This window comes from Aphelocoma coerulescens, chromosome 2 (genome assembly GCF_041296385.1).
Source record: "Aphelocoma coerulescens isolate FSJ_1873_10779 chromosome 2, UR_Acoe_1.0, whole genome shotgun sequence".
In the NCBI taxonomy this organism is placed as follows: domain Eukaryota; kingdom Metazoa; phylum Chordata; class Aves; order Passeriformes; family Corvidae; genus Aphelocoma; species Aphelocoma coerulescens.
Window position 1 is genome coordinate 122,073,307 of NC_091015.1, and position 13,084 is coordinate 122,086,390.

General features: G+C 34.2%; 1 long non-coding RNA gene across 1 annotated transcript; it reads right to left on the reverse strand.

Moving 5' to 3' along the window:
* Positions 1-4,998: 4,998 nt before the first annotated feature.
* Positions 4,999-8,110, reverse strand: LOC138105897 (uncharacterized). The gene is made up of 3 exons (XR_011148776.1): positions 7,968-8,110; positions 5,315-5,403; positions 4,999-5,182 (listed from the first exon to the last, which is right to left on the reverse strand). It is a non-coding gene; the product is annotated as an uncharacterized lncRNA (long non-coding RNA).
* Between the last annotated feature and the right edge of the window lie 4,974 nt (positions 8,111-13,084).

Consider the following 13,084-nt stretch of genomic DNA (forward strand, 5'->3'; position numbering starts at 1 on the left):
CAAAATATGCTAGAGCATTAAATAGAAGCCTATGTCCATTCTGAAGGTATCTTCTCTGAATTTTAACACCTACCTATGTAGTAAGATAACACAGTGACCATGTAGGTGGCAGGGACATTAAATGAGAGATTTTATTTCTGTACAGCAGATAGATGGATATGGTGTAGAACAAAGTTTTTTTAGTGTGTAATTATATGAGTTATTAATGATCTTAATTGGAATGGGATGAAGAGGGAGACAAAGGTCCTCAAGGTTCCTTTGTGTTATCATGCTGCTGCCAAGGAATATATAAGGTGTGCTTTAGTCTCTGGAGGAAACTATGGTCATGCAGAACTTACCACTAGCTCCCAGGCTCATCCCCAATGTCATCCTTTCAACGTCTTGGAAATATGTTTTCAAGTGCTGGGCACTGCAGGAATACTGAGCTGTAGTCTGAAATGTCATTATCTCCATTGAGAGAGCACTAACATCTATGCTCAAACATTTGCTCGGGGTTTGTTAAAGTCTATTCAAATTCAAGTAATCCCCTTCAGTGCTACTTCTTTGCCATGAAAATATAAGGAAATAGTGCTGATATTTTGACAATCCTCAGCTCTTTGGAAACATGTGTAACCACATTCAGATATTTCATATGCCGGGTGAAATAATTGGCAAATGAGTAGACCAGTGAAAAAACTTTCTGCTCCTGAGGCACCACACAGATCTAAGTGGGATACTCTTACACATGCTGAAATTGATATTTAACAAAAACAAGGATATTAATAATGTTGTATATTGAAAAAAAAAATGAATATATTATCTGTTAATATATGTGGCTCATCACTAAGATCATTCAGAAAAGTAAACCAAACACAGTATAACAAGAATATATTTCAGATTGGCTGACCCTGCTCATGTCTCTACAAAATGATGAGAGATGGGTATAATGTGTTTCAATTTAAAGAAAATAAAAAGATTTGCGCTATTTTTTTTTTCTTCACTGGCTTGCATTCATCCCATGGTTTGATTCAGGGTACTAGCATTCACTTCTGGAGCACTAAACGATCTGGAATTTTCTAAATATTTTAAAGATCACTTGCTCGTTTTCCTTTTCATATCTTCAAGAGGAGAGGAGGGTTTTTTCCTTTATTCCTCTCTAAATTCACCTGTGGAAAGAATTGTCATCATCACACCTTTAATACTGAGATTCACTTCCTTCCTCAGTCTTCTGGAGCTTCTATGGATTGATATACATGTTATGGAGCAAAGCCTATCTACTGTTATGTAGTAAAGCCTATCTACCTGCAGAGGTTTTCCTAAGGGGAATAGCATAAAAAAGAGTGTATGAATAAGTAAAAAACTGAATGATTGGCATGCTAGTGGACATGGTGTATAGAACAGAATTAAATGTTTGCAGTAAATATTATATTTTAAAATAGTTATTTTATTAAAAACATGAATGTAATGATGAGCTATATATATCTTGTGACTTTATAACTAAAATTGAGAACAGAAGTATAAAAAATGGTATTAAGGAAAACAAGTTGCATTGTGATTAAAATGACAAGGACACTAGGATGGTGTCTGTATTGTGACCATGAATAGAAGTCTTCTTTGTGCTTAAATATGTTATATATACATACAAAATATTATTTTCATAATATACATGTAATTGTAGATTACTTGTCTCAATGGCAGGTTTCCCAACATTTTATTTGAGAAAAACCTTGTATACTGCAAGCCCTGGGGTTTTTTTTGGACGGGAAAGGTTTATTTTCCATTTATATTTAAAATGTGAAATTTATGGCTGAGAAGACACGGTTTGTCTGGCTGGCTGCTGAGAAGACGCATACATTTGCAATCAGCACAGTATTATCTATAACATAAATACATGGATAGGACAGCAGAGAAACTAGTCGTGCGGTTTCTTTAGCAAACAGAGGAGGCACTTGTCAGGAATCCAGAAGAGTGTTTGCAAAGGTTTCCTTCTTGTGCCCTGGGAGGGCACTTGGCTGCCAATGTGAAGGATGGAGACTGTCTGAAGAAATCAAATTGGTCTGCTTTATCTACCTCAGCCAATTACTCCCTTAAGCATAGTCATGCTCTGCTGTGGAAGAAAAAAGGATAATGTCTTAATGTCCTAATAGTCTTCTAACCTGAGATCTCTGCTGTAGAATTGGGCTATTTCATGCTATCTGAGAACATATTAAAATGCCTTCTAAATATTTAAGACCCAAGCTATCTAATCAGAAACAAATTTAAAAAGCAAGTTTTTCAATTCATCATAGATTTTTTTCCCTCATACATTAAGTCAAGATGCATTAATCACATCATAAAGCTTTGAGGTTACGTGATAAGAAAATTCAGCATTCAAATCAGTACATCTCAGTTAAAACACAGAACTGCATTTAGATACCATGTCTGGTATTTTCATGTCTCTGAACCCACAAGCCAAGCTAAGGTTTTACAGGTAAAAAATGAAGCTTCACAAGGGGCTACCACGTGCATAGTACTCATACTGGTTTCTCAGGGCTCTCTCAACAGAGGATCTCAAGGCATATGCCAGTTTATCACTCAGGCTGGTGTTCCATAGCACATGCTGAATACAGACATCCAGCCTGAGCTTAGAACAGCTATGATCTCTTCTTGCCTTTAAATGAATACATTTTAGGACAGAAATGGTGAATTTTAGAAGAATTCAATACTTTTCATAGAACTCTTAGAAATATACTATTGCACCAAGAAAAAAATTATGTTGGCTATTCTATTCTAAATTTGGTCAGTCTTTACTAAATATCACATTACAATAATAAGAATTAATACCAGAGAATATTCCATATGACTTAAATTCTTCCTCTCAGTTACTTCAGTTATTTCAGTCTTTAATTGTTTATTAAATTGTTATTTAATAAATATTATACAATGCCATTAAATAACCCCATAGTTATCCTTGAGTTCATGAAAACATATAGTATATATTGTTCTTGAAATAACTAATGTATATGAAATATATTTAACTGCATTCTATGACCTGTACCCCTATCTAGTATTTGTACTAAGTAAATGTAATGCATTCAATGTTGTTGATCAGAACAAATAGTGGTATTTTTTTCTCTTACAGAAAGTATTATGCTTAAAGAGAAATATCGAAAATGTAAAAATGCTATAAGACTCACATAGTTTTTCTTCTTTGTGTGATGCATGGTCCAGAATAACACAAGCAGAACAGCCAGAATATAGTGTACCATGGTAACTTTAAACTAAAGGAATGATTTTAGGGATTTCTGCTTTCAAGTGCTTCCAGAATAGCAGAATTTTTCCTCTCAAAATAATCACTGAATTATTGTGTCTTTTTATTTGCACAGAACTCTCTCAGGGCTTGCATTTCACTGTTCCAAGAATAAGCTATCTGAGTGGACGTGCCCAGCCCCACCCCCAGACACAACGCTCTTGGGAATGGTGAATATGAGTGAAGGAAATGATTCTGGGAAGAAATTTCAGCAGAGGTGAACTTGCTGTTCTTTATTTCCATTCATGCAGTTGCTGGGACCATCTTAAAGCAGAGTCTGTGGCCGGGGTCTGTCTTCAGAAGCAGCAAAAGTGGCAGTCAACCCAGTATTTAGTTTTTCAGCCAGCTAGTAGTGAAACTATAGCTGTATTTGGCTCCCACGGGCAAGGACATAGCTCAACTATAATTAGAGCCAGGCCTTTGTGTGTATGCACACACACAGAGTGAATGTTAGCTATAGGCAAAGTGCATCTGAGCATTTAATTCAATGTGTTTTACACAGAGGTCTAAGCATAGGATTTCTTCATAGGAAGGAATATACGAAGTCAAGAAGTCTGAATTTCTTGCTATCCATGTAGCAGAGCAGAAGAAACTTTTACAACAAATTTATTTCCCTTGTCAGCCTTAAAAAAAGTCCCTAAACCTACTAATCACTTGTGAAAATGTGAAGCTGAAGATTGCTTTTATTACAGTCAGACTAACAAGAGTAGAAGGTATTGTGGTGCTGAATGGAAAGAAAAAACATAAATCGACAATTGAGCCTCTTCAAATGACAGCAGGAATAATGTAAACTATCTAAGAGGTAAATGTGGCATGATTATTTTATGTACAGAAAAGTGGAGCCTGAAAAAACAGAATCATAGTAAAGAATTTGACACTAATGAAACTACTTCCTGGTGCTCAAAAGACATGAATTGTAAATAATACTTTCTGAGTTTTTCCTAAAAATTTTGGAGAAAAGAGTGTGATTGAAGATCCCCACAACTGAAAACAAAACAAATCAAAATAAAAACTAAAGACTCTAAAATACATCAATTCTATAAAGACTGACAAATGTGAAAATTAACTAATGGCTCTTAAAAGTTTTTATTGTAATGAACTCTGTAACTTTATTCAATATCTTTTTTCAATCAAGTAGCAACTGATGTTGGAAAAGCAATTCATCTATCCTGGGAATAAGAGTCTTTTCCTCGTATAAATGACATAGGCTATGTTTTCTATTTAATTTTAAAAGCTATAATACAGGTAGGACTGTAGCTCTATTTCTTTGGCCAAATACACCTATTTCAAGGATAAAGGCACTACTGAATATTTTTTTCCTTTTTATGTTAGTGTTTGCGTTCTTTTAAATAAGCATTTAAAGGGCAATGTATATCCTCCACATAAAAAACCAAAAAATGGTCTTTGACTCAGCAAAGTAGTGTGGAAGTTTATATTTGCTAAGCCAGTTTTTAAAAGAAGGGAAAATAAAAGAACAATTTTACTATATAAAGCTATAAAGGACATTAAAGAACAGCATAGTATTTAAATGTGTTTAAAATACAAAAATGATCATGTTGCTTTTCAAAGATTATTTTGAAAAATCATTATCAAATTTTGATGTCATAGATGTTTTAACAGATGGTGATTGGTGCTGCAGGTCGTTCTAGCAGATTTTTTGAAAGAATGTGATGAAATGTCATATGTTTTTGACATTTGGGTTTCATTAGAGAAGTATTTCTCACCTGGTGCTGTTTGTCTTTTCAGATGCTTTTGATGATTTGACGGCAATATTGACTGCAGCTTGTACTTTATTTCTTTCACCAACTTGAATTCTCTTCCATTTTAGTCTCATATTTCAAGTCAGTCTGTGTTTTAACCCCTTCTCCTCAAGTTAAAATTGTAATACTTTTATTGGTGATTCTACAGTTAAAGCTGCATTGAGATAAAAAATATCTAAGTATAGGCACAGTGTTACATTTATCCTAGAACATCCAGAAATGACCAAAATGGTGCATAACAGGCAGAAATTCTCAATTCGATAAGACTGATAGGATGCTCACTTACAAGGGTCTTGGTAACCACTTGGCTGTCTAACTGTGGTGGGTTGGCCCCAGCCAGCAGCCAGGCACCTACACGGCTGCTCACTTCTCCACCTGCAGTAGAATGAGGGAGAAAACCAGAGGAATGGGAGAGAGAAAATTCATGGGTCAAAACAAAGACACTGAGATCGCTTGGAAGCTGCTGTTATGGGCAAAGCAATCTGAACTTGGGTAATTTAATTTGCCAGTTAACATAAATATCAAATTATTGGCTCATATGCTAGGAAACAAAAATAAAACCCAAAACATTTAGGCACTTTCCTCCCCTTGCCAGGCTCAACTTCAGGCAGCACTTTTTCCTCAGTATTATTGCCACAGGTTGCACTTGGTCTCTTCAGCTTAGCAGCTTCCCTCTGCTGCCTTTCCTTATTACCTTTCTTCTGTGCTCCAGTATGACTCCTCTATGGACATCAGTCACTTCAGGTATGTGCCTACTCTGCCATGGAGGCCTCCTCCTCCTCTGGCACCTCTGTTCCTTCTGATGTTTCTCACCATTTTTCTCCTTCCTCACTGTGGTTTTCTTAAATGTGCTATCAGAGGTGCCACCAGCTTTCCTGGTGGGAATATGGTGGATCCATTTTGGAGCCATCTGGAACCACCTGTGCCAGGCAGTTCCTGACCTCCTCCTAGAGAGGTCACCCATGAAGATCACCCCACAGTATCAAAATCTTACTATTTATACCTAATACATTAGTATTTTTCCAATCTGAATGGACAAAAATATATGTCTGGTTCCAATCTGAAAGGAAAACATATAAACAGGTACATAATAGTTATAATTATAATAGGTGTCAATGACAGTGGTTCTTCCTTGTACCCCTGCAGCAACTGTCCAAGAAAATGATATGAAAGTTACAGATTATAGAATCATAGAATAATTTAGGATGGAAAAGGCCTCTGAGATTATCAAGTCCAACCATTAAACCAGCACTTCCAAGTCCACCACTAAACCTGAAAAAAAGAGTCAAAATAGGTAGCTAGTCTCCTACTTAGAAGATTTCTCACACTGGAAAAAGCAGGTTGATAAAATAATTAGTTGCAGACATCATAAACTTTGTACCTCATATATTATCACAAGGACAGAGCCAGCATTTTCTGGTAAGCCACAGAAAGTTATTTTTCTTCATCTGGAATGTTTTATTCCACCACTTAAAAGAAAATGGTAGTCAGATAAGCAGACTTCTTTCCCCCCTCCTGGCTCATCAGCTTAATTTATCACATACATGCTCACTGCTACCGACTGATGAAATGGAGAGATATGCTGTACAAAACCCACTGGGAACAGAGATGGAGATGATAGTTATGTAGCATTGAAATATGAGATGTCAGAAAAAAAGCAGAATTCAAAACTCTCTTCTGCAGGGTGAGAGGGCAATTACAGTGAAAGTAGCAAGGAACACTTTGAAAATACGTATACTGAATTTGAATGGTCATTTTGGATATGGAGTGACTTCTTTGGGGTAGCTGAGCATGTAGGCATGAGCAGGGGACATGAACAAGAAAAGTATATCCAAGAAGATGTTCCAAAGAGTCCATTTGTTGTCACAGTTCCAGGAAATCATCTCAGCATAAATTAACAGATTAGTCTACTAATGTCAGTACTTAGTCTCACATACATGGATTCTGCACGGGAATGGTTCTATCATTGAACAAAACCAGATCAGAGTGTTCCACTATTTCTGATTTTAAAGGAAAAAAGAAAAGCAGATTTTGATACATTCTAATATCTGGAACAACTTTTATTTTCCAGAACATAAAGAAAAACATTAAAAAAGCATTAGCAGTAGCCCTGTGCTTTGAAAATATATTGCAAATACCGACACGACATCATCTCCAAAACTAGTGCGTTTGATACTTTCTTTTCTTTCTGAGAAGTGGAGAAACATGATTTTCAAGCATTTAAGAATTATAGTACAAATTCATTATTCTGTGAAGAAATCAACAGTTGATGGTTCTTATGGCATAGAGTCAGTATAATTAAGCAGCAATTTATGTTATACCATGAAATATATGAAATATATAAGCATGTAAAACTCTACAGAAGTTTCTCATGATAGATGATGAGACTCTTTCCATCTATTTTATTAATCTGTATTTAACTAATTTCAAAGGAAAAGTTTTAAATTATAGATTGTAATGCAATGTTGGCATGATACAGTACTGTGTATCAATTCACTTTATGGAGCTGTTAGGACGTTAACCTACATACCGCTCTGACTCTGTGAATATTAAAATTCTGATTAAAAAGTGTTGACCTGATTCTTTCTTTCTAGCTCATATTCTACCAGTCTTACACTAACGTAAATCAACTTAAATTAATGGATTTCAACTAGCATTAGACTGAGATAAGAATTTAGAACTGGCTCTGATATATATGCAAGGGGTGACTTTTCTAATGTGGCTTACTTGGGAAAATGCTACCAGAGCATAATTCATGTAATACAGAACATAGGAAACTTTTTGGTTATATATATGTAAAAAATACATATATGTATATAAATTATATATAAACTTTGACTTGCCTTGTAAACCAGCATGAAAGATTTCCATCAATATATTGCATTGATTTAATGATTGAAAAAAATATATAAATATCTGCATTTTAAATTTTTAAATACCTGTAAAGAGGGGAGGAAGTGTATTTCTATATAGTTTTTGAAAAGAGAATGGGATTTTCTGTTCTTCAAAGAAAGCTGTTCCTATGAACCCTTTAGGTATTCATAAATCTCCAGCTTACAATCTCACTGCAAACAGCAAGGTGTCTGGGCAGCTTCTGTACTCAGCCTTATGTGAGCCATTCCAGAGGATAAAAAGCTCCAGGTGATTCCACAGTAGCAGGGCTGAATATTACCCTTCTGTGCAACCTCAGCTGCAGCTGACTTCAATTTCCACCTGCCCTTGGGGCAGATGGATTCAGAGCTCTTCTAGCAATGACCCTGGGCTGCCTTTTCTGTTCAGAATTCTCATTATGATGTCATGTTATGGACAGATGGAAATAGTTTGGGTAGTCAGACTGTGCTGATAAATGCTCTGTCCAAGGCTTCAGGCATCATTATATTCCAACAGTTTCCTATGCAGTCTGCTCCAAAGTGAAAATGTTTGTTACATTTAAACACAAATCCACTCTTGATGCCATTCAATGAATGCAGTATGTATTGGAAGGCAACTTCAGATGGGAATCTACAGACTATTATTTCATTCCCCTTACAAGATTGGCACAAAATTGTAGGACTGAAGATGGAGTTAAACAATAATGTTGACAAGCAATGACCACAAATTCAATAAATGTCAAAACTCTATTTACTTCCTTCCATCACGGAAACTTCAGAAAACTCATTATGCCAAAAGAAATGCAGAAGGACCAATGATATTGCACTCTTCAATAAACTAAAATGCTATTGTACAGCGATAGATAGCTTTCCACTCATGATTATCATTCCAAATTTGCAAAAATTAAAAAAATACAGATAGTAGAATTACCCCATCAGTACATGCAAATTATATTTATGTATACAAATGTACATATTTATATTTGTGTGCTCTTCTTTATTTATTTAATTTTATGTAAACACTAAAATATATGAATATTTATTAATAGCTTATATTGCATCTTGGAAAGACCTAAAGAATGTTTTAAAATATTTGCATATTCTTTTTTATGCATTACATATAGTATGTGTGTGTGTGTTTGAAATCATTCATTTATACAGTTTAGAAATGCAGTGACTACATGATTGGAAACTACTGCTTTGTTTGTTGAACCTTGGGACTGCAGGGGTATCTGGAACTACATTAATCAAAGAGAAACATGGGTTTTGTTATTCCTGGTTGCCTTTGAACCAGAAATTCATTAAAGTGCAGATCTAGAAAATTAAAAGTTGTATCTAGAGACTAACATGGCATGGGTTGAAAATTTAAAAAAAAATAAAAATACTTTTCTGGTTTGCTTTCAGTATAGATTTATAACTCTCTACTTTTAATTTATTCTTGATCAAGGGCTATAATTTTGACAAAATAAACCTTCATATACATCTACAAGCCGCAAGAAAAATTTACTGCATCATAGACTGAAATGCATTTGAATCTACATCTCTAAAAACCTTGATCTTGTTTGCTGACTGCAACCAAATATTGATATTTTGTAAGGCTAAATTCTTCAGAACTGCCTTTTTCCCTCTAATTGACAACACAGGAAAATCCATTTGGTGGTTTCACATAAACATATTCTTTCCATAGGTAGAAAAGTATAAGGGAGGAGATAGAACGTAGGAGATTGATTGTGGTTGTTCGTTCAATATTGTCACTAAATCAGTATTTCAAAGAAATTAAGGGGGTAGTATGAGCTAAGGCAAGGAGGAGAAAGACTCAGATTAACCCCTTTACTTTTGATTGTCTTGATCTTTATTAGAATCCTAACTTCTGTTGCTGAAATTTTTTTCACCAAAGTTGGGATTTTGATACTATGCTGTATTTTAACGGTCCTCCCTTGTGGCCATCTTTCTACCTCTGACATTTGTACAGTATACAGTGTAAATTGCTTGACATGTATTTTGAAGATCAATGTCAAAAGAATGACCCTACTGATGTGGGAATTCTTAGGCCCTGTGGCTCTAGGAGATATTTAGAAAAACTGCCAAGCAACCTCCAAATACCAATTTGACAGTTCTTATCTTTGATATAATTAGCATGTTTCATATCTGTTTCTTTTATTGATGTTACCTTACTCAATATGATTTGCTTTTGAACAACACGTACATAAACAACTAGTCCATACAAGTGTAGTAGAAGGCTAACAGAAATAAAAACATGAGAAAGCCTCACAATTTATTTACAGTCTGTAGCTTTTCTGCTGTGTATACTAAACAGGCTTCTCAATAAGGAAATATGTTATTTTGGAAGGAAGGGAGGATATAGAAATTCATGGATTGTTGAAATGTGGCTATTTTACTCTAATGTTTAAGATTCTGATTAGCTATTGTGATGAAAAATAGAACAAACCACAGTCTGCTTCATTAGTCCTTCAGCAGACCTTACTTTCAATTTTTGATCTAATTCCTCAATTTTCTTTGTAATCTTTCCCATGTTTTACTTTTTGACTGCATTGCATAAGAGAAGTTCACTAGGGAACATTTTAAAAAGACACAAGTGGCAATTTTAATAAAGGTAATCTCTTTGCCAGCCTTCCCCATCTCAAGCAGTATTTTCAAAAACTGGAGATTAAACTTAAGTTTTAAAATCACATCTCAACACTTACTTACTTTCTAAAGAATATTTGAAGGATGTTTTTTGGCCTTTTCTGATCCACTTGTTTGCCAGACTTGATCTGCATAACATGATAAGTAATTTTTAATAGTATTTGAAGAATCTAATAAATCTGGATTATTCTTATCCTGCGATCTGTTCTCTAATGGCTGAATTGGGAACTACTGTGCAGATTTTTTTCTCACTTTTAGAGCTATGAATAGCTACAAATACAGAAAAAAATTATTTTCCTTTATCTAGTTAAACTAAATTTTGTGATCTTGAACTGCTGTATAGTAGTGGAAAATTCCAGCTGCCAATTCCCTTATTGGTTAACGCTGAAGTATTTTCTCACTTCCTTAGTCTCATGATCTATTAAGGCAGTGAAGCCATCTAAAAAACTTTGATGTAGAGCCTCATAGATATTGCTGCTGAGAGTTAATCACAGTATTTGTTAGAAATTAAACTTTGCACAGTCATTTATGTATGTTTCCATTATTTTGTCTCATGAGACTTCTCAGATGAAATATGTGAATATTTCCTTGTTGGTTTGTTTGTTTGTTTGTTTTGATAAGAAATTTATCTCACAAAGTATGGTTTTTATAAGTGAGTGTTTAATGACAGCCCTTAATACATGACCTTACTACATTTAGTTCCAATTTGAAGTTCCTGATAAAATATATACCAAGTTATCACAGAATCCTTTCTTATGAACACATTTCTGTTATGTAAATGTTAGCACACCTACAATTGGAATTCTAAGTGTCTTAAGTTTATAATTTGCGGTGTACTAAGAATTTTATAAAATATAAATTTTTTGACAAGCTGGGTTTTTTAATCCATTAGTACCAGCACCACCAAGTAGAATTCCTTCATTGAGCCCAAAAGATTATTTTTTCTTTTGTCAGTTTCACCTCTTGGTTTAACAGAATCAGTGGGAAATCATCCCCCAGAGAACAACACTTTTCTGTAAAGAGACCTAAATCATATTTATAAAACAAAACAAAAAAACCACACCACATTCCTAATTCCAACATTTGATATGACTTCATTTCAAATACTAGAAGACACTGAGGTTTCTTAAAAAAATTATTTACCTAAGGAGAGCATAAGAATATAGAATTTCATTACAGCGATCACAGTCAGCAGTAGCCCTCTGAGCACTGGTTACCTGCAAGTGTATGGGATTGATGCCAGGAGAAAAAGGCTTGATCTCACTAATATGGCTTTACTGTCATACACTTTATTATATATATATATTATATATATATATATATATATATATATATAATATATTATATATATATTATATATTATATATACACTATCACTTTATTATCCTACGTTACCTTGTCATCAAGACCAGATTGAGTTCTGTGGGATCTAGAACACGGTAATGGATTCATTTAGTTTGAAAAAATTTTGCAAATAAAATCAGATTGCTTGTTCTGTTAGACTGAAAAAGATCTGTACAAGTCAACACTTCTACAAAACACATATGCACTGTTATTTGAGAGTAAAAGCAATCCATTTTATTGGAAATGCAGGACAGGAAGTTACTGTCCAGTTATTTGATAAAAAAGAAAAAGTCACACAAATAAAAGGAATTAAATTCCTCCAAGAGCAATGATGGTTTTTAGATGTGTGAAATAAATATAAGAATTTTTTTACAGTTAGAGCAACTTGACTGCAAGTAAAAGTAATAGCCTAAAACGAATTAATTAAAAATGAAAATGATAACTTGGGTAACATTACTGAGGCAGAAGAAGAGATCAAATTTATTTGAACAGTAAGAAAATAGAAAACTATTAGAGCATTAAAACCAGTGGAAAAATTGTATAAAATCTCTCATTAAAAACATACAAATACTGTTAAGATAAACATTAGTATCACCGGTATTAGCCTCATTAACTGTAAATTTTGTGGGCTACAGTGGACTGTAGAAAGCTCTTTGGATATTTTAGTTCCAGTCTGAACTTGTGGAGATGATTAATTTCTTGAAGAGAGCTACAGAAATGAACTAGTAACAAGGATTAAAGAGCTGAAATTGCTACATGAGATTTTATATATAAGCTTTTGTGTCATTGCACCCCATAGAACAAAGCTTGAAACATTCAGTGCAATTCCAAACCCTTGTGGATTTTGAAGTTTAAATTGTCTATTGTGGCCCACTGTGCAAAATCATGTCACTATTAAAAGGTTCCAGTTCTCAATTCTTCTGCACAGATTATAAAAATATTGCTAGAAAACAGCTTTATGAATTAAACGAGCGAAAACATGAACCGCTCCTACCACAGGAAATGAAGTAATGGGTACTTGTAAGCACAGTGATAAAGCTCATCAAAGGTGCAGTACATGCATTTAATCACAAACCCTCTCATACCCATGCTGAATGGTTCTAATAAGGTAATTTCATATAAATGGTTAATGATCTAAAGTCTCTATATTGGTATATAACAGACAAATTGATTAGAAGTGTTCGTCAATTTAAAGC